Genomic DNA, 22,702 nt, shown 5'->3' with positions numbered 1-22,702 from the left:
TGTTCGTCACCAGCTCAGTCTCATAGGAGATATTTCTAAGAAAAACGGGATAAGGCTTTTAGGGAGTCAGAGTAAACTTCACATAGGTGCTAGTATTTGATGTGAAATTTGGATTTTATCAGGCCAATTTAGAGGGGACCAGCAGTTTCAGGGAAAAAGAAGAATAGAAGAAAAGGTGTTTCAGGGTAACCACAAGAAGTTTGTTGTGGCTGACGATATTCCTGAAGAAAGAAGGAGTAGCTGGAATCCTGCTAGCATAGAACTTGGAGGTGCTGTTGTAACGAGCACCACAACCACTACTGCTAGTGTAAAAATGACTACAAAAGGATTTGTATTAACAGTAATGGCTATCATTTATTGAGTACATATGAGATTGGACATGTGAACACATTGAAATGTGTTCTCTCATTTGATTCCCCTCAGAATTCTATGGGAAGGACCCTATAGTCATTCACATTTTAAAGATAAGTTACCAAGGCACAGGGATGTTAAATGACTTGTCTAATGTTGCTCAGCAAAAATGTGTAGAAGTGGAAACAAAACCTTGATCTTTTGGAAAAAAAAGCTGGCGTCCTGAACAGTATGTCTAAAGCCTTTGAGGTCCTATGGAACAGAAATTGGTCAAATCTTGCTTCATGTTGCATAATGAACAGATTTGGTGACTCTTACACATCTTGTACAACCATTATTGTAGCTTCAGGAACTGCAATACACAGTGCAATAAAATGGAGAGGTTTTAAGAAATTCTTTTTAAAAGCACACCTTTGGAAGTGAATATGGACATTTCAGACGTGAACTTAGACTCACAGCTTCAAGGGCTATTTGCAGCTGGGTCAGTTGAGATTCTGAACAGTGTAATTTGTGCAATAGAGAATTTTAAGTTAAAAACATACCCATGTCTTTGTATTCTAATCCGGTTTCAATATAAATACATGCTACTCTACCTAGTTGCATTCTACATATACATGTCCTAAAATGCAAGTTTCTAATACCCTGCATGATGAAGCAAAACGTTAAGGTGTAAGGAAAAAAGGACGATTGGAGAATTCAGAGGCAGTGATAAATAGCTGGAGCAAATGAAAAGCAGAGTAAAAGCTGAGTTGCCAAATGCCAGGGTGTCAAAGGCAATTAAGAAAAGTGGTTTCGAATGAGTGGAGCTGATGGGAAAGTGAAAAGGAAACGGGAGAGGCTCTGGGGTCACATGGGAGAAAGTGACAAATAAAGGGTCAGGAAAGGCGGTGGTGGAAAATGCATGCAGTCACTGGTGGTTGGGTCTGAAAAGAATGGGGCGAGTTGGTAGGTGGAACAGGGTCCAAGTGGGAGTGAGGGCGAGTTTACATGGCTCTGTACAGCCCTCATGGGACACCTGGGCCATGGAATCAGAAGGCTGCATTCTCTTCCCAACTCTGCCACCACCACCAGGAGAGGGTAACTAAATCTTTTAAGCCTTTGTTTCCTTGTCTGCAATGGGGATAATCACAGCACCTACCTTGTAGGGTTGTTAGGAGAATTAAATTAAATCATTGATGTGTAGTACTTAGCCCAGTGCCAGATATATAGTACAATATTCAATAAATATCAGTTGCATTGATGTTATTATTATCTTATCTGGCAGGACAGAGGTGATCAGTCTTCCAAACGCAGTGCAGAATCTTTCTCCAAAGGTGGAATACCAATGGCTGTCCAAGACAGGCATTTAAAGCCATCTGTTGAATGAATGAATAGCTCTTAGCTCTTGAATTGTTATCATTATTCTTTTTGGGTTGGACCACTTCTGCAGTTGATTTACCCGTCCTCGCACAAGGGTATACAGTGGTGAGAATTTTAATGCATGAGTGGTTTGGGCAACAGCCTCAAAATGTCTTATTTTTACTACGTATTATTATAGCATTACATTCATAGTTAGGGGTCAGCTGCCATTTCCTGAGGTTTATAACATGCCTGTTTTAATTAACATCAAGCTAAATTTTGGCATACAGGTGGTCAGCCCAGATGTGAATGTTATTTTTAAAAGTGCCTTATGGCTGTTAAATCTCTTTCTTTAAAATAGCAAAACATATATGAGTGTGTGTGCATGGTGGGGGAGGGGGTGGAAAGCAGTAAAAATCTGAAATACTGATTATTTCAGGCCTTCTTTAGACAAGCTTCAATGATGAAAAGATTCCTTCAAAATTATTAAAATATGCTTACATAGGCCACAAACTAATAAATTGAATAGAAGCCAGAATAACAATAAAAATGAGGTGACCACACACTGTATAGATAAAAGAAAGTATATAGAGAGTTGCGTATACACTGCAATTTAGAAAAATAAGCACAGAGCATGAGGAATACGTCAAAGGGATACAGTTAATAGAGGTGGGAGATGGGCAAAGGGGTTCTTTTATTTAGAAATATAAAAGTGCTCTACTTTTCAGTTTAAATAATGTATCTTGGATATGTGTGTGTGTGTGAACACCTGGTTTACACAAAAATATCCTTTCTCTACACACATATCACATGCATGGGCACTGCATACTCATAAACGCATGATATAAGCTCAATCACTAATAGGTGTGTCTTGATTTCTAGAAAATTAATTTACTTTCCTGAGCCTTATTCTTTCATTTCTAAACAAGAGGGTTGAGCCCAATGGTTCGTGCAAGTCGTCATCGATACCTCCTTCTTCTTTATTCCCTATCTCCATATCCAACCCATTGCCAAGTCCAGGTAATTTTACCTCCAAGATATTCACCAAACTTTCCACTCCTTTTTTGTCTACCGCTATTTCATCAAAGCTACTTACCATCTTGGTCTGGGCCACTGCAGTAGCTTCCAGTGTGGTCACACTGCAGCTACTCTTGTCTGCTTTCAAATCTGTTTTCCAACTGTTTTCAGAGTTACCTATTGGAAATGAAATCTAAACATATTATGGCCCTAGCTGGAACTCTTGGCCTCCCAGGCATTGCTCTGGGGATAAAGACAAAACACTTCACCAGGGCCTTCAGAGGTCTTCAAAATCATGGCCCTGCCAGTTTCTCCTACCATGATCTTGTGAATTTCTGTGCCCTAAACTTTTCTTTCAGTCTTTAGTATTTCTCACACTCCCTACTACAACTGAGCGTCTACATAGGCTCTCCTTTTTTGCTTAAAATCATCTCCCCCTTTCTCTAACTTAGTATGCTTTCAGTTGGACCTAAAATTCTTTAAGTGGGGGCAAAATCTTTCTATAGTGAAAAGGCATGTGCTAATGTAAATACTTTCTGGGGAAGGATGGTATGAAAGTATAAATGACACATCCTGCATTTCTTATCAATAGCATGTCATGATGGAGGGAAAAATCCATCAGAATCAATGACTGAATTTCTAACCATTATTCAATGACATTGACACTATACAAACTCAAAATTACATATATCTCCCTTTTCAGAATCCCATCTTATCTATAGTATGACATAAATACTATCACTAGCCCCATTTTTCAGATGAGGAAACTGTGGCAAAGAGAAGTTGAATTACCTAAAAGCACCTGGTTAGTAACTGGCTGGTCTTGAATTCTGATGTAAGCTCTTTTTGATTGTAGAGTTGGAGCTAGCCGAGCAATAAAGAAATGAGCTCTATGTGGAAGAATAAAACACCACAAGTGTAGCTTTTAGGTGCTAATACTAATAGATATCAAAACTGAATACAACATCTTATGTCTAGCCTTGTAAGTCACTTATTTGTCCAGTACTGAAGGAAAGTCATCTAATAAACTTTGACCCAGTGACAGTGCATCACCATTAGTCTCCAAAGTCTTTTGTGTAACTGGAGATGGCTTGTTTCCAGTGGAACTTCCCACTGGAAGTCTTCACAATCTGTGGATACCTTGGAAAGAGCACAGTGAGCAAACCCCACCCACAGAGAGGGTAACCCTGGCTCCCTCACCATGTTTATGGCAAACAGTCAGTGAGTCTGCTAGAATTAAATGGCAAAATTCATCACAGCTAATTTCTATTTGTCATCTATTAAGCTACATTGTTTTGTCCTCAACGTCAGGTTAAATAATGAAGCTCTTGCAATAGAGTAAATTAACCTCCACTCGATGCTCCTGTCATTGTCAAATGGAAACATCACTTGCACAAATGAAAAAGATTCATTAGGAACACAAATGCATGAGCTTGACTCTAGTAAAAGATAAGAGCGATGGAGACCTTGTCATAATGCGCTGTCACAAAGCCCCCTGCTATTTATGATGCCTGCTCTAATCCTCAGAGATTATTTGCAGCAATGGCAATTAGCCCACCGGACGTCGGGGCAATTATGGGGCATAGTCTGCCTTTGACAGGTGTGCTGTCCTGGCTTCGAGGGCTGTGATTCTTGAGAAATGCACTGCCATCTCTATACTGCCAGGAGTTCATTCGGCTGACTTTCTCTTCTGTGGAGGCTGGGGAAGTGAGCTATGCATGGCCGGCTACCTCGAGGTGCACAGCTGCTTGACAGGAACACTTCTTGTTTACATTGCTGCCTGACTCTGGAAGGCCACAGCCCTTGCTCAGAGAGGACTCAGCGTCATCTGTCATTTTGCCTGATTTCATGCGTACCTCGGCATTACAAACATTTCTCAGTTGTTCAGATCCTGAGTGTCTCAGTGGCAATTTATTGGGGTCCTTTCCTTCTTTTCTGTACGTTTGACCTGTTCCTGTGGTCCATTTTTTTTTTTTTTTTTTTTTTTGCGTTTTCACCCCTTCCTTAAGAAACTGATAAAAGAATAATGACAATGCATTCAGCTACTGAGGGGTATGTAAATTTGTACCCCCTTTCTGAAAAGCAGGTCAGCAAAAAGAATCAAAACCTTGAAAAAATGTGTCATTTGATCCAGGTGTGTCACTTCTAAGAATTTACCCTAAGAAATCAAGTGTATATTCCACAAAGATTAAGCTTCAAGTCTTCTTTCTATTAGAGTGCTTAACAGGGAGAGGATAAGATGCATATATTTGGCCATCTCTTCTTTGCTGAATTAGGTTTATTGAAGGCACAACTGGAGTGGTTGTAATTCCCCGGCTGATTATAGCTTAGCTAAGCTTCCTTTTTAGTAGTATTCCCTACTCCCATTGGCCATGGGGTGACTCCTGTGACCCAGGCCTGACCAATCACAATATCCCTCTCTCTGACAACCCCCACCCCCAGCCATTGGTCCAGGTATGGGCACACAGAGCCAAACCGCTTCGAATTCTTCCCTGAGATTTTTAGGAAAGTGGAACTTAGATAAATGTACTTTCCTTCCATTGGTTTTAAGAATTGTAAGGAGGAGAGATACCAGTTGCCTTTGTGTCTCAAGTCTTGTGGCAGAGGCACAGAGGCCAGAGAAATCAACACCTTTAGTAGAGTATTTGTAACTGAAAGAAGCCAAACACGGTACTCAGACTAAGGCATTTGTAAGGCCTGTGATCTGAATGAGCCACACATTTCCTTAATTCCTCTTGATGTGGAAAAGTGGAAGCAGTAATGTTCTCATCTTTCTCATGTGAAGGGCCCCAGTTTCTCGGTATTGTAAAATGAACTCAACAATACTGATCTGTTCCCGCTAGGGGTGAAGTGAGGTTGTGTGAAATGAGAGTTTGTCAGGTACTCTGAGAGCCTGGACTGAAAAGCATGTGAAGCTCTAAAGTGCAATTAGCACTTTCTCTTTTCTTTTTGGCATAAAGTTTTGAAAAAGTTACTTTAAAATGTTCTATTAAATTGGTTTTCGGAATCATGAATGCTGGAAGATTGACAGCTCTGGGAAGAGCGCCATCTCTCAAGTGCACATTTTAGGAGCAGCAGTGAGTTGAAATTGCACCTCCTTCCCCACCCCCCCACCCTCCAACTACCTTAGGAGGCCTCTGCTGACATGACATGATGTGCCCAGCACTCAGCATGGGAGGGAGAGGTTTCCATGACTCTTTCGGCTCTTGCTCTTTTTACCATTTCCTCTAAGTTACTATGACTTCATGGCATGTCCTTATGGGTGTGAATCGAAGCACCTCTAACTTGTGCCATCTGAGTCACTGAACGTAGTGACCAGGGAGGTTTGGGAAGCAGGTACAGATTTCTTCAACATCCACTATCTGACTTAGGGATGGATTAGCTGCAAAACCCAAAAACAAAGCCCAGTTGGCAAAATAAAGATGCAAGGGTAAAGGCATAAGCGAAGTTTTTTAAATTGCGTCTGCCCTTCACATGTTTACACAGGAAGCAAAGTACAACTGGGCCCCTCAAAGAAGGCCAGAAACTGAGGGGCTGTTCCATTTCTCAAGGGTCTCAGCATCTCTGTCACTGCTGGTTTCTCTCTCTGCTTACAGACCCCTCAACCTCTCCTCAGCTTCTACCTTCCTTGACCTCTCCAGGTCCCTCAGATATGTAACTAATTCAGTCTCTGTGAATTTCTTAGTTCAAATGAGAGGGTGGGGAGAGAGGGAGAAAGACAAATTCTTAGTTGGATCATCCATATTCAGGGTTGACCGAGGCTGGGCGGGGTTGTAAAGGGGGGCAGAGTTGTAGAGAGTGCTGGTGAGTAGGCAGGTGCTGGCTTTACGGGTCTACCCTTGAGTTGGTAGATGGCTTTGTAATATAGCACCTTGGCTAGGCTGAACCTCATGTCTGAAAATCCTCTTCTTGCTATGCTTCCAGTGAGAGTGGGTGGCAGAGAGATGCCATATATGAAATCTGGAGGTTGGAGGGGAAGCAGTCACCTTTTTGTAGCTCTCACACACTGTGCCTTAGCTGAAGGCACACCTCCTTGGTATGTGATCACAGCCAGGGAAGTCTGCAACTGTTTCTCCATCCTTCTGGACCCTCCTGCGCACGGTGAATCCTTAACTCCATGATGAAAGGCACTGGCTTCTGCCAGTAATCAACACCATCAGGTCAGAGGTGATGAGAACTGACACAGGCTCCAGTTCATGGGGACTCCCGCTCACCCAGTGGCTTCCAGCTTGTCTAGGCTCTCCCTCACTTTACACCCCTTATCCCTTTCTTGCTGTCCACCTGCATAAGATACAAAAACAATAGCCATTTGGAGATACTGCCTAATTAGCTTCCACAGCTGTGCAGTCAGGTCCCTGTAACAAATCCTATAATATGCACATATACATATATACACATATGTATCCCTTGTTACAGAGGTCCTGCTTACCTGATTGAATCTTGACTGAGAGAAGTGATCATCAGCATCCTCATGAGCTAAGCCAACAGTGATTCTTTTCTTTCTACCAAGACGCCCAGTGCTTCTGCCTTTTTTTTTTTTTTTTTTTTTTGTATCTAGATCCTCTGCTTAAAAACTGTATTGGTTGGGGTAATTTCTTGTACTTTTTGTCTTTTTTTATATTAACCTTACCCATAAGATTGACACTCAGGTGTTAGGAGGCCATTGTGTGTTGAGGGACAGTCTCCTGAATCCCCACCAAGCCCACCTTTATATCCTGATGCTCCTATCCTTGCTCGTTGCAGTGCACCCATAATTATCTCTACTAGTTCCTTGAATATGTCAGCATCTTTTCATATTTGTCATTTTTTTCATGTTATTCCCTCTATCTAGAATGTTCGTCCTCTGACTCTTCATATGACTGTCCTAAGTTTATGTGAAATGTATCCTGCTTGAAGAGGCATTCCCAAATCAACACATATTATGTTGAACTTGATGAGTAATAGCTGTTCAGACAATTATTGTTATTTTCGGTGGATGTGCACACTTAATTTCTCTTCCTCTTCTCTTCCCTTTCTCTCCCCTTCTCTTTTTGGCCACACCTGCAGCACAGGGAAGTTCCCAGGTTAGGGGTTCAATCAGAGCTGCAGCACCAAGGTGCCTCCTGTAATAGCACAGACACTTCCTGGCTGACTTTAGTCAAGTTGCTTGAACTCTAGCAGCTTCTATTAGATTCGTCAATAAAAATGGGGGTACTAATAGTACTTACCTTACAGAATCATTATCTGGATTGAACGAGAAAATCTATGTTAAACCTCCACTGTGATGCCTGTCTTGCAATAAACATTTGATTCATTCAGTAAATACATACTGAGCTCAAGATGCTGTGTGAAAACACTTCTTGTTACTATGCCCATGAAGCGAACAGTCTAGAGAGGAGATATTAATGAAAGGGCCACAAACAGTAAAAATTAGATATTTTTATTCTTAATAAGAGAATTTCCTCCTTTTCTGGATTTCTCCATGCTTCTACCCTACCTTGGGAACTCCTGGACAATAAACTTAAGAAAGATTCTGATATCATACGGTATTTGTCTTTCTCTTTCTGATTCATTTCCCTTAGTATGCGAGTCTCTAGTTCCATCCATGTTGCTGCAAATGGCAACTATATCCAGTCACTTGTGATGGAACATGATGGAGGATAATGTGAGAAAAAGTGTGTATATGTATGTGTGTGTGTGTGTGTATTTGACTGGGTCACTTTGCTGTACAGTAGAAATTGACAGAACACTGTAAATCAACTATAATGGAAAAAATAAAAAGGAATTCTGAGACTTGAAATAAAAGAGGTGCTGTGATTGGTTAGTGATGCCTGCCACTGGAATAAAGAGCTGCAGGATCCTTTGTGTATGTTTCTTCTTTGGCTAAGGGGTTTTGCATTAACTAGAATCCCCAATTCTGGCCTTGCTCCTGACTTGCTATATGATTTTTCCCTTAGCCTTGTGACTACCCTGCTTGAGCTTCCTCACCAGCAAGTACCCCTAATGAGCTCACAGATCACTGCCACATGTGAGTGAGTGGTGGTGGGGAAGGGATGGAGTAGATGAATGTGAATATTTAGTGACATTGGGGATTCTTTGAGGCAGCAGGAAAATTGTAATGTATTCTTTTTTAGAAATAATGGCCTCTCACCTACATTTCTTTCTTTCTTTTTTAAGTTTTAATTCAAATATACATTTCTTTTATTTTTTAATGATTTTTTTTTCCATTTTAGTTGGTTTACAGTGTTCTGTCAGTTTTCTACTGTGGAGCAAAGTGACCCAGTCTCTTTCTCTCTCTCTCACACACACATTGTCCTCCGTCACAAGTGACTGGATAAGATACAGTTCCTAGTGCTATACAGCAGTATTTCATTGTTTATCCATTCCAAATGCAATAGTTTGCATCTTTTAACCCTAAATTCCTAGTCTATCCCACTCCCTCCCCCTCCCCCTTGGCAGCCACAAGTCTATTCTCTGTTCTCCAAGTCCATGAGTTTCTTTTCTAGCCTTTCTGTGCAGATGCGTAGATGAAGAAGCTATTAACTTGTCTTAAAAAAAAAAAAAAAGACACTTATGTGGGACCATCTTCTGGCTGCCTTATTTTCTGAAGGTACTAAAAGGAAGCAAGGAACTGGGTCTCTGTCTAGCTGTGCAGTATTACCCAGCACTCTGACCTTTGAACATGTCTGTTAACCTCTCAGGACTTTGGCTTTCTAATCGGTGGCAGACATGTTGCATTTCTGCTAAGGTTCAGTGTCAAACTTCCTATAATAAAAACATTGGCAAGATGGAGAAACTCTAGAAAGTGGTAAAATTAAAGGGTAGGAGAGAGATTCTCTGGGGAAAACAGTGGGTTTGCTAGCTGCTGATGCAGGACTGTAGCGTCGCTTTAGGGAAGGCAGAGAGCCTTCAAACCTCTTTTCCCTGGTGTTTCTATCCAGTTTTGATCCGTGGCTTCAAATTAGTGTGTGAATGACAAGACACTGCAAAGAAGCATTAGGTGCCTTTGTGGTCAGCCTTCATGTGTCCAGGGTGGCAGAGAGGGCAGAGCTTGAGATCAGTCTTGGTCCAGTGAGACGCTGCTGCTGCCAGCTGCCCCTTGGGGAGCCCGGTGGCAGGCTGGAGAGTTGCATGACGCCAGGCAAGTCTGATCAATAAAGGGCGTCCTTACTCTAGCAACATAGCGTGGTGGCAGGGCTGTTCGTGGATCACATGCCCCCTCCCAGACACTGCGAGATTGGAGCAGGCAATTAGAACTTGGGGACAGCTTCTCTGGAGGTCAAAGAGCTGTCAGATGAGCAAAGAGCTTTCCTGTTCTTCCATCCCTGTGTGGGCATGGAAGACTTTTAGCCCAGGCACCTTTGGTATTAGCCCTTCTTGGACGGTAGTGGAAAAATTACAGGAAGGCTTAGGAATAGGGCATGAAGAAATCCAGAAAAGGAGGAAATTCTCTTAAGAATAAAAATATCTAATTTTTATTGTTTGTGGCTCTTTGATTAATGTCTCTCCTCTAGACTGTTTGCTTCAAGGGCATAGTAACAAGAAGTGTTTTCACACAGCTGTACGTCCCACAGCATCTTGTGCTCAGTATGTATTTACTGAATGAATCAAATGTTTATTGCAAGACAGGCATCACAGTGGAGGTTTAACATAGATTTTCTTGATTAATCCAGATAATGATTCTGTAAGGTAAGTACTATTAGTACCCCCATTTTTATTGACGAATCTAATAGAAGCTGCTAGAGTTCAAGCAACTTGCCTAAAGTCAGCCAGGAAGTGTCTGTGCTATTACAGGAGGCACCTCAGTTTTCTAGTTACTAGAGCAGGGTTTCTTGAACATGGCAATATTGACATTTTGGGTCATATAATTCTTTGTTATAAAGGGTTGTCCTGTGCATTATAGGGTGTTAGCAGTACCCTTAGACTACTCACTAAAAGCCACTAGCACACCCCCCTTTCCCATTTGTGACATTCAAAGATGTCCTCTTGGAGTGAAAATGACCCCTAGTTGAGGGCCATTTTACTAAAGGAAGGCCCAGAATGAGCTGAATTCTGAAAGATGGTTTATTTTGCTTGCTCTTCACAATGTGTATGAGCAGTGTGTATATATTATACTTAGTGAGGGTAAAAATGTTGCAAAAGTAAAGCTTTAATGGGGTCTTTTGTAAAGTCATTAGGGTTTATGTGTGTGTAAACAAGTGGGGCTCAGCCAGAAGTTAGATCTTGGGCTCCTGGCTCATCGCTCCTTTGAATGTAAACTGGGTAGTTCATCCTGAAAACTAGAAAAAGGAAGAGGACCCCAGAGTGTCTGGGAGTTTGCTTCTGAGAATCAAATTAGCTCTGGCAGAAAATTACATCTGTCCCAAAATGATAGTTGAAAGCAGCCTAAGGTATAGATAGAACAAAGGACCTGGGAGTATTCATTGACAGGTCTTTAAATTCCTCTGAGATTGGCTCCTCATCTGTAAAATCAGAGATTATGAGAAACTGGCTAGGCTGCCAGTGGCCCCTGCCAGGAACTATTGGTGTGTGTGTGTGTATGTGCGTGCGTGTGCATGCATGCCAAGACAAAAGAGATGGAAAAAGTTTCCCAGGAATAACATCTTCATTCCTACTCCATCCTTAAAATTCATAACCTGCATCAAGCATTTTTTATGTGCCAAACACCATTTTTAGAGTTTCAGATATATTAACTCACTTAATCCTCATAATCCCAGATAAAGAAGGCCATGTAAGAATGACTCGTTAGACTGGCTAGCTGATCACAGAACTGAATTCCAATGTATTTTCCTTGCCAACCTTGTTTAAAGCTGCTGGTTAAAGTTCTTATTATCAATAAATTCCACACCCCACCCCACCCCAATTTTTATTCTTATTGAAGGTATATGGAATTTTGAGACTAAAGATAATTTTTATTCTATAAAATATGTATTATAGGATACTTTCACAATTACTTTTAAAGCAAATTGAGGCCCTCATGCTGATGGGAGAAGCATAATAATTTTATATGATGCTCGCACAATACAATGCATATTGTATAATTTTCCTATTGAGAAGAATGATGTTTTCCAGATGCAATCATATATAAACCTAATTATGAAATGTCCACCAGGGTATAATTTAAATTAATCTATTTTGCTTTTTAAAAAATGCATTCCTTCCACACTGAGATATTTTATTTATACTGTAGAAAACTATATAATTTGAATTTTTGACTATCATGCCTAATTCCTCAAAGAAAGGCAATTAGTCTTTGGAATTTCTTTTATTTGTTACAGTAAATCTCCTGTTCATTTAAAATTCTGCTTAATTCTTCCTATTCTTTGGGTTTGAATGTCCTATAGGCAGGTACAGATAGTATTTACAGACCTGTGTTCTAAACTAGTTCTTTCAAACATTTTGCTTAAAGCAATTGATTATGAACTTTTTAATGTATTAAACTTTTAAATATCCCATCACTATCAATAATATACTTTTGAGCATGCATCTCTAATGTATGCACAATTGTTAAAAATTGTATATGTTACTTTTTTGCCGTATATTAGTAGAGTTCCATGTATTTCTTTTTTAAGCAAAAATAAGGGTAAATACAAACTGTAGTATTTTTACATCCACTTGAGTTATTTTTCATATATCCCATTTGAGAGTCCACTGTGATAGAGAAATAATATAGGGTATATTTTGTCTGATAAATGAAAGATATTATCCACTCTGCTTATTTCACAGAATTGTGAAGAGAATTAAGTGAAGTACTAGTGTTGATAATACTTTTATCTGTTAGCTATTGCTGTGTAAAAAACTGCCCCAAAACTCAGTAGTTTAAAACAATCATATTTATTAGTTCATGATTCTGTGGCTTAGCAATTTGGACTCGGTTCTTTTGCCAGTCTTAATTGGGGATATGCTTGTGGTAGCATATCAGCTTGTAGCTCAGGAGGGGCTAGATGATCCAAGATGGCTTCATTCACATATCTGGGGGTTGGTCTTGACTGTTGGATGGGTCTGCATGGTTCTCTAACCCCTGAGGAGGCTAGCCTGGGCTTCTGCTTATGATGATGGGATTATTTTAAAAGGATGAGAACTTAAGGTGCAAATACTCTTAAGAATTACCTGTAGAACTGATATATCACTTCTGCTACTGATCAAAGCAAGTCACAAAACCAATTCATACTCAAAGGGTGAAAAGAAAAATTCCATTGCAGAGTGCTTGGAGTTGGGCCTTTTTAATGATTCCCCCAAATAAACTTAAACTCTATTTATTTATTAAGATGTTCTCCAGGTTGAAAGGCTTAATTTAGAGGGTTTACCATGAGTTTTCAATTGTGTTGTGCTGGGAGTTTGATTTTCTTTGTGTTACACTATTAGAAATTTTAAAACCATAAGTAATCGTTTGACAGATGTTGAAACTGAGGCTTGGGGTTATTGATTATTTTGATTACTTAGGCCTCACATACTCCTCATGGATCTGAGTAGGCTTATGATAGAAAATACAGATAAATAGAAATGTGTGCATGGATAAAAGTCTTCTGTTTTTGTGTTTTTTCAAAGGGAAGATGGAAAGAGGAATGAATGGATCCAAACACTTAGGCCAAGGAAAGCTTTTGAATTTGGGCATAAAAATAAATTCCAAGCTTTCAAACTATTAGGGCAAAAGGAGAATATCTACATAGCTATTGCTATCTACTGAAAGATAGCATTATAAGAGACAATCTCTTTTACTCTCTAAATTTGAACTGAAGGAGGAATTTACCTTTCATTTATTTATATTAGGACCATCATTGTGTTTGGATTGCTGTTAGGAGAGGTTTTACATATAGTTGCTTTTTATATCAATCTTTCATGAGAGAGAATTACGCTGAAGTAATAAATAAGAGACTGTAAAACTCTTGGGAAGATTTAAAAAGAAACCAAGTTGAACTTCAAAAAATAGTTATCAAAACAAAAAACTTAATAGATGGATCATATTGCACATTAGACATAATTAAAGAGGAAATTAGTAGATTGGAAGATAAATCATAAGAAATTACACAAGACTACAACACTGAGAAAGAAGTAGAAAATATTAAGAGAAGAGGAGGATAGAGGGAAGGAGAGTCTATAAACTGTGTCTAAACAAAAGTTGTGGAAGAAAATAGAAGAGGAGGCAGTATTTGAGGAGATAATGGCTAATAAACTTCTAGTCATAAATGAGTTAATGAAAGATATGAATTATCAGATTAAAAGCATATCAAAGAGGATAAATAAAAATAAATGTGTAGCTAAACACATACTAGCAAAAATTCACAAGAGCAAAACAAAGAAATATTTTTTTTTGGCCACATCCATGGCATGTGAAAGTTCAGTCATCAGGGATCAAACGTGTGCCATGGCAGTGACCCAAGCCATAGCAATGATAATGCTGGATCCTTAACCCACTGAGCTACCATGGAATGCTGCAAACAAAGAAATTTTAAAAGCAAATAGAAAGAAAAAACCCTATCCCCAGATTACCTATATATTTAGTTAGAAGTGAAAGATAAACAATGAGGACTAAATTTCAATAGTAGCAGTGGAATACAAAATGATACTTCAAAAATTAATAGGAGAAATCTGTCAACCTAGAGTTATATATCCAATAAAACTATCATTCAAGAATAGTTGAAAAAAGAAACTTGCAGACAAACAAAGCTGAGGTTCATAAGCTCGAACAATTCCTGACAAAATCACTTCTAAAGGGTAGACTTGAGAAGGGAGGAAAATAATCTCAGAAACAAAAAATAGAGTGAGATAAACAGGCAAGAAAGGAGGAAAAAGGAAACCCATACATATGCAAATAGGACAAATAGAAAACACAAACTAAGATAGCAGAGATAAATCCAAATGTAATTGTAATAGTTTATAAATGGGGAAAATGGTCTGTTTAAAGGAGAGATGTTTTAGGGCTTGATGAAGGAGAAACATGACTAAATACGAAGCAAAACCCAGCTCCGTGGTGATTAAGAGATTGATCTAAAATTACAAGGACAGAGAAAGGTTTAAAGATAAAAGGATAGGGAGTTCCTGTCGTGGCACAGTGGTTAACAAATCCGACTAGGAACCATGAGGTTGTGGGTTTGATCCCTGGCCTTTCTCTGTGGGTTAAGGATCCAGTGTTGCCATGAGCTGTGGTGTAGGTTGCAGATGTGGCTTGGATCCTGTGTTGCTGTGGCTGTGGTATAGGCCCGTGGCTACAGCTCCGATTGGACCCCTAGCCTGGGAACTTCCATATGCTGCAAGAGCGGCCCTAGAAAAGGCAAAAAGACAAAAAAAAAAAAAAAAAAAAGAGAGAGAGAGAGAGAAAATGTGCCAGGCGACCAAAATAAAGATTGTATAGTTATATTAATTAATATTTGACAGAATAAGTTTTAAGGAAAAAGCATTATTGAAGCTAAAGAGGGTTCCCATTTAGATGAAAATGTTTCAACTCATCAGAGACAGATAATACTCTTAAATTTGTGTGTACCTTCAAATTATATATAAGTAAAAACCGAAAGAACTGCAAAGAGAAGCTGACAAATAAACATCATAGAATGAACTTTTAATATGAACGTCTCTTTCTCAAAAATTGACAAATTAAACAGACAAAATATCAATAAGAAGAAATACTTGAATAATACAATTAATAGCATTGATCTAAGTATCACATATGGTACTATCAACTAACAATGAACAGGATATGTATAAGAATTAGGAAAATTGATTCTTACGCCATAAAGCAAGTCTCAACAAACCTAGAAAAAGTGAGCATCAAAAAAATAATCAGTGTCATATGAATTCTGATTCATACAGACTATTCTCTTTCCATACTAAGAGATAAAATGAATTCCCCCCCACCAAAGTACTTTAAATAGAGAGCCTTTGACTCATGTGTCAAAGATAAATTTTAGTGGAAATTAGAAAATTCTTTTTTTTTTATTTCCCCAATACATTATTTTTTTTCTACTGTACAGCATGGTGACCCAGTTACACATACATGTACACATTCTGTTTTTCTCACATTGTTATGCTCCGTCATAAGTGACTAGACATAGTTCCCAGTGCTACACAGCAGGATCTCACTGCTAATCCATTCCAAAGGCAATAGTTTGTACCTATTAACTCCAAGAAAATTCTTGAATCTCAACAATAACAAAACATGACATTAAAATTTGTGGAATATAAGAATGGAGGTGCTAGGATTTCCTATTGTGGCTCAGTGGTAATGAACCCGACTAGTAACCATGAGGACATGGGTTCAATCCCTGGCCTCACTCATTGGGTTAAGTATCTCACATTGCCATGAGCTGTGGTGTATATCTCAGACATGGCTCAAATCGAACGTGGCTGTGGCTGTGGCTGGTGCCTATGGCTCCAACTGGACCCCTAGTCTGGGAATGTAGAGGCAAATTCAAAGCTTTATTTGCTTATAATAGGAAAGAAGAAAGGCTAAAAATTAGTAAGCAAACATCTCAAGGTAGAAAAACAATAACAATAAAAATAAAATAGAGGAGACTAGTGAAGATAAATTAATGTAGGAGGAAGTTTTGAACTTTTTCAAATGCTAGCTGTAGTTGTCTTTAGTGGTGTTCACCAAGTATTTCTGCTTCTAGGCAAAATGGGATGGCATTTCTCTAGCCCTTGAAGCTATGTGTAGTCATGTGATCTGCTTTGGCTGATGAAATGTGAGTGGAAGGATTATGAGTCAGTTTTAGGTGGAAGCCACGGTTGTTAGTACATGATTTACAAAACTTTTTGTTTTCCTCTGCCATGCTGAAGAGCAGTGCTCCAGACAGTGGCTCCTCAGCTAGCTGATCCTAGAGCAGAACCTTCAGTGTATGTCTGATGGACTTGTGACATGAGCAAGAAGTAAAGGTCATTGGTTGTGATTTGGCGATTGTCATAACAGCATAATAACAGCATAATCTTGATGGAGTGGTTCTCAACTAGGAGGCAGTTTTTCCCCCAGGAAACATTTGACAATGTTTGGAGATGTCTTGGTTGTCACAACCGGGGTGGAGGGTGACGGCTACCACTGACATGTGTTGAATATAAGTCAGGGATGTTGCTAAACATCCTCCAGTGGACAGAACAGCCCCACACCATAAAGAATCTAGCAGAAAATATCAATAGTGTCAACACTGAGAAACCCTGATTGAGTGTGTGTGGCTTGATATAGTAATAACCAAATGCTTCCAAATAAAGTGAAATCATACTGATTTTTTTTTTTTTTTTGGCTTCTATTCCAGTGAACTCTTTTTTTTTTTTTTTTTTTTTTTTTTTTTTGTCTTTTTGCTCTTTCTTGGGCTGCTCCTGCGGCATATGGAGGTTCCTAGGCTAGGAGTCCAATCGGAGCTGTAGCCACGGGCCTACGCCAGAGCCACAGCAACGCAGGATCCGAGCCGCGTCTGCAACCTACACCACAGCTCACGGCAACGCCGGATCCTTAACCCACTGAGCAAGGGCAGGGACCGAACCCGCAACCTCACGGTTCCTAGTCGGATTCGTTAACCACTGCGCCACGACGGGAACTCCTTCAGTGAACTCTTTACTAGAGCTCCCTGACTCTGTTGAGTATGCTCAGGCCTATTTTTTTTCATTTTTCATTTTTTATTTTTTGCTTTTTGGGCCACATCTGTGGCATATGGAGGTTCCCAGGCTAGGGGTCCAACTGGAACTACAGCTGCCGGCTTACACCACAGCCACAGCAACACCAGATCTGAGCTACACCTGCATCCTACACTACAGCTCACAGCAACGCTGGATCCTTAACCCACTGAGTGAGGCCAAGGATCAAACCTGCAACCTAATGGTTCCTAGTTGGATTCGTTTCTGCTGTACCACCGTGGGAACTCCTTTTACCTATTTTTTTTTCATTTTTTAAAGTTTTATTGAAGTATAATTGGTTTACAATGTCATGATAATTTTTGCTGTACAGCAAAGTGATTGTTATACAAATACATCCATTCTTTTACAGGTTCTTTTCCCATATAAATTATTACATAATATTGAGGAGAGAACCCTGTGCTATATAGCAGGTCCCCGTTGGCCAGTCATTCCTTATAGGCCTTTTTTATTTTTTTATGTTCCCTCCAGTTAGGCTTGGTGAAGATCAAGCACAATGACTGGACCGAGAGCATTAATGTAGGGTTGAGTCACTGTGTACTTAGTGATGTAGGCAAAGATCACATTCCAGTGGAGAATCCTCTCTCTCAATTTCCAGGTAATTCTCTCCCTGGGATTGTAAGTCTTCTGTCAAATGATCCGTCTGTATTTGCCTCCCTCTCTGTCTCTTTGTCTCTCTCTCTTGCCTTTTTTCTACTTCTTCATTCCATGTAGCCAAAATAGTGGCGTGGCTAGTATCTTTGCCTCAAGAGCAATCTGATTTACCTCCTTGCTCTTTCTTCTACCACGCGGCAGTTATACCAGTGGCTATTGCACAGACCACAGCCCAGGCCAGTTTGATGCTGAGCAATGCAAGCAAACATGCTCTTTTGTAATCTGTGGATGTCTGGGTTTATTCCTTTTGGAACTGGCAGGTGTGATCGATTAATTGTCTAACTAGGCAAAAACAGTGTTCCACATGGTCCAGTCCAATGCCTCTGCTAATAGTGTTACTTTGGCTTCCATCTGCCGTTATTCCTTGCTCATATATAACCTCTGAGCTCTCATTTGGGAGAATGCTTGTAGTTTGGAATAGGTTTAGGGTATTTTCAGACTTCTTGGCCATGATATTATATAATTGTAAGGCAGATAAACTTCATTTCTAATTCTTTAGCAATTTAATTCTCTATTTTAGCTAGACTAAGCTCATGATTTATCTCATTAGAGAACTTTTATACTCTTGCTGAATCATGAGTTATCAGCTAACATATTAAAGCAGTCAGTATTTGCTAGACAATTGTATAAGCATTTTAGTGAATTAGATCATTAAATTCTCAAGAGCCCAATTTTAAGCAGATACTATTATTGTATCTTAGTATATGAGGACAGTGGAGAGCAGAGTGTTTTAAGAAACTGGCTAGTTGGAGTTTCCATTGTGTTTCAGCGAGTTAAGAACCCAGCATATTGTCCTTGAGGATGTGGGTTTGATCCTTGGCCTCAGTGGGTTGAGGATCTAGAGTTGCTGCAAGCTGTGGCATAGGTCACAGATGCATCTTGGATCCAGTGCCTTGGCTATGGCCTAGGCCTGCAGCTGCAGTTCTGATTTGACCCTTAGTCTGAGAACTTCCATATGATGCAGTTGCATTAAAAAAAAAAAAAAGAAAGAAAAAGAAAGAAACTTGCTAGCAAGTAGAACAGCTGGCACTGTAACTAGTTACCCTTGGACTTCAGAGACTATGCTGTTAAGCTCTATCTTTCTGCTCTTAAGTCCTAGGCTGTAATCACCCCATTTTTCTTTCAGTTCGGAAGTTGATGGTCTTCCTCTAGTGGGACAGCAGGCAAAGTAGAGGCCCATCCTAGGTAGACCTTGGTGCTGCCCTTTCATTCAAGCTTGTGCTGCCTGGGCCTTGGGAACAGCAGTTTGAAGCACTGAGTCTCAGTATATCATCCATCCTCAGAAGTTAAAACGGAAAGCTTCCCTGGTGCAGTTGCAGGGCTTGTTTCTCTTACACTGACTACAAAGCCTTTGGTAGGACCTCAGGGGACATCATACAGAAAAGCGAGCACATCAGGTTGATTTGAGAAATTGGTGCTGTAAGCCCCTCAGAATCACAAACCTAGTGTTTCCTTAATTAGAGAGGTGGCCCTCCAATCAATATTTTTGCTGTCCCTTGCTATGCCATTTTCCTTGCTTCCCAGCCAGCCACTCTGGGGATTTTCAGCTGGCGACAGTGCAATCCTCCTGGGGCTGTGCAAGGCACAGAGGGGAAGAGGGAGCATAATTTGTTGGCCTGTTACATGGGGTTGCTAAAGCACAGGATTGCATTCATCAAAGCCAGCACAGTTCCCCCAGTTTTATTCGGAATGCGTGTTGCATGGTTCACTTACCAGCGATGGCAGGATGCAGCAGATACACTGAAGCATTGCCTGGAAATATTTAAGCATTTTAATTTTTTTTCTTGTGTTTTGAGAAGAGAATACTCATAAAGCCCCAAGTAAGAAACCATACTGTCCCAAGAGTTGAACTCTGCCCAGTTGTCCATTACAACTAGTTTGAACTTGACATGTGTTATCTTCTCACCCAATTAAAGAAACTGAGGTGAGAAGAAAGAAAATAACAGTAACAAAATCAACAGTTCTTGCCATTATTTATTATCATATCAGACACTAAATGATTAATGCATTATCTCATTTAATTTTCACAGCCAGCCTACAAGATAGAGCTATAATACCATTTTATACATATGAGAAAGTGGGGGTTAAAGTGGCAGAGTAAATTGTTCACAATCTCATGGGATTTGAACCCTGGTCTCACTCTGCTGCCCCTTGTGTGAACCATTGGTTTGCATTTGATTTAGTTGTTCAAGTGAAATGAGGAACTCCCATTCCAGATTTGATTAATCAGGATTCTCTCATAATCCCTGCTGCTGGTATGAAATAAACTGATTAGTCTTAAACTATGTTTGAAACAGGTCGCCTAGGCTATGTTTATAGGGATAATATAATTACAGCAGTTTTCAGGAGTGTTCAGACTTCCCCCAAGATAAACATTAGTGAGGAAAGATAAGTTAGGGGCCCCAATTAGCCAGACTGGATCAGTTTCACTGGCTGATGTGTAGCTTCCCAGTTCACTTGGCTTGTATAAACACAGCTGTGATGTACCAACACATGCCTTGGCATGCCAGGATCCAGAGGTAGGATGGAAGTTCTGAGAGAGAATTTGGGAAACTATGTTTATCATCTTGTCCCTTGCTATCTTGCCTTAGGACCAGGTATTTGTTTGGCATAAAGTTGAAAAAGAAAACACAAGCTCAGCTAAATGGTTCCTTTATAAGCTGGAGAAAAGACCTTGAGTTGTGACCTCAAAAGAGTTAAATCAATAAAAAAGAGTCCTTTAAAACACTTATTGTTCTGTAATTCGAGCTAATTTGCTGTTATTATTGTTCAAGAACGATTGGCATATTATTTCAGTTGTTCCCCATAGTGGGAGAGTGAATAGTCTAATAAAATGTCAGGCTGTTCTTAAAAGGATCCAATACTGAAAATATAGGCAGTTCCTGAAACTTAGTCTTCATTTGGGAAGTTAGCTAATGGCAATCAAAGAGATCATCTAGAGAAGTAGTGAAGAGAAAGACAAACAGAGAGAGCTAAGTTTGAACACGGGTGAATTTGTAAATGCCAGTTACAGGGTTTGAAACAGCATGAAATCCAACAGTTATTCATTGAGGACTGTCTTCAGTATAAAGGATTAAAGTTCTCCGTTGGTGATAAAAACATGAGTTTGTTAGCTCTCAGTGATTTTATGCCCTAAGGTGAGTGGAGGCTTACAACTTAATAGTTGGGCCTAATGCCTTACTTGAAAAAAAATTACAAACTGTCTGATTAAATAATGTTCTTTCTTGGGCTTATGTTAGCATAGGTGAAGGAGGGAACCAACTAAATAGGGAATAGCAAATCGATTTTCTTTCCTGTGATAATGCTGATTGGTAGATTCAGCTTTGAGAAGATGACTGAGGCCAAATCTCAGTTAGATTAGTGATGTCTATCATAGGCATGGGAGGGGAGAATGGTGTTAGGACGTAGAATCTTGGACAACCCTGATGTAAATTACATGGTTTGAACTGTGGCAAAACCTGTGTCTGTCCCCTAAAAAGCTTCTTTGGCATTTTACTTTAATGCCTGAAATCATTGCCTCTAATTTACTGCTTGGCCTACATTATTATATTTTTAAAAAAGCTAACATGTATTGGGTTCTTAGTGTATGCCAGGCAGTACTTGTACTTTGCACATATTATATTGTTTATTTCTATTTATTTGAGAACCATGGGACTTGCTCTCTAGATAATTGATCCAAGCTCCTTTGGACTCCAAAGTTTATGCTTCAAACTACTGCATTTTTTTTTTTTGCAATATTATCTGTTTTTTGTTTTTTTTTTTAGAGCATAATTGATTTGTAGTGTTGATTTCTGCTGCACAGTATAGTGACCCAGTCATACATATATACATTCTTTTTTTCATACTATCTTCCCTCATTTTCTACCCCAAGAGATGAGATATATTTCCCTGAGCTGTACAATGGGACCTCATTGCTTTTCCGTTCTAAATGCAGTCGTTTACATCTACCAACCCCAAACTCCCCATTCATCCCACTTCTTCCCTCTTCCCCTTGTCAGCCACAGTCTGTTCTCCTTGTCGGTGAGTCTCTTTCTGTTGTGTAGTTGGGATCATTTTTGCCATATTTTAGATTCCACATAAAAGTGATACATAGGGTATTTGTCCTTCTTTTTCTGACTTTATTTAGTATGAGAATCTCGAGTTGCATCTGTGTTGCTGCAAATGGCATTGTTTTGTCCTTTTTTTATGGCTGAGGAGTATTCCACTGTGTGTCTGTGTATGTGTGATGTAGTGTATGTGTGTGTATATACACACATATATACCATGTCTTCTAAATCCATTCAATCTGTCAATGGACATTTAAGCTGTTTCCCTGTCCTGACTATTTTGAATACCACATTTTTAAGGCACATTCTTTTGGGGCTTTTGGTGAGGCTTTAATGCCCCTCTTTATTATTTAGGCAAAACGTCTCTCCTGAGAAACCAGGGGACTATAGAACAAGAGCATAGAGAATAGAAAATGCAAAACACAGACCTGGAGCAACTTTGACTGTAAGTATGCTGCTAGTCCTGATTTCCCAGGTCAAGGAAGCCACTGATTATTTAAAAGGCATTGACCTATTTAATGAAAGACCTACTTTGGGATCCACTGTATTTTCTAAGATGAGGAGTTGTAAGTTTTTCTTTGATTAGGCAATAGCTTCAAGTTACATGGGACAAAGAAAGGGGCTGTATTGATGAAAAGGATTGCTTAGATGGGTCCAGGGTAGGAGATGCTGCCATGAAGACAAGTCAGAGTGGTCCT

At 39.7% G+C, this 22,702-nt stretch overlaps 1 long non-coding RNA gene across 16 annotated transcripts in view; it reads left to right on the top strand.

The window, feature by feature from the left end:
• The window catches only part of LOC106506547 (uncharacterized), a 760,340-nt gene that overhangs the window by 354,086 nt on the left and 383,552 nt on the right, over positions 1 to 22,702 (top strand). For 5 of the 16 annotated variants that reach the window (XR_014830958.1, XR_014830967.1, XR_014830966.1 and 2 more), the window contains one exon: positions 22,359 to 22,449. The exons of the other annotated variants lie outside the window; for them this stretch is intronic. This is a non-coding gene — a long non-coding RNA (uncharacterized LOC106506547). The remainder of the gene's footprint in view (positions 1 to 22,358; positions 22,450 to 22,702) is intronic. 16 annotated transcript variants of the gene reach the window in all.

This window comes from Sus scrofa, chromosome 16, assembly GCF_054392235.1.
Source record: "Sus scrofa isolate SSC_HxYL_T2T_F1_AM1 chromosome 16, Sscrofa_HxYL_maternal_Yorkshire_Landrace_v2.0, whole genome shotgun sequence".
Lineage (NCBI taxonomy): Eukaryota > Metazoa > Chordata > Mammalia > Artiodactyla > Suidae > Sus > Sus scrofa.
The sequence above is the reverse complement of the archived record's forward strand: the minus strand, read 5'-3'. Positions and strand labels throughout refer to the sequence as shown.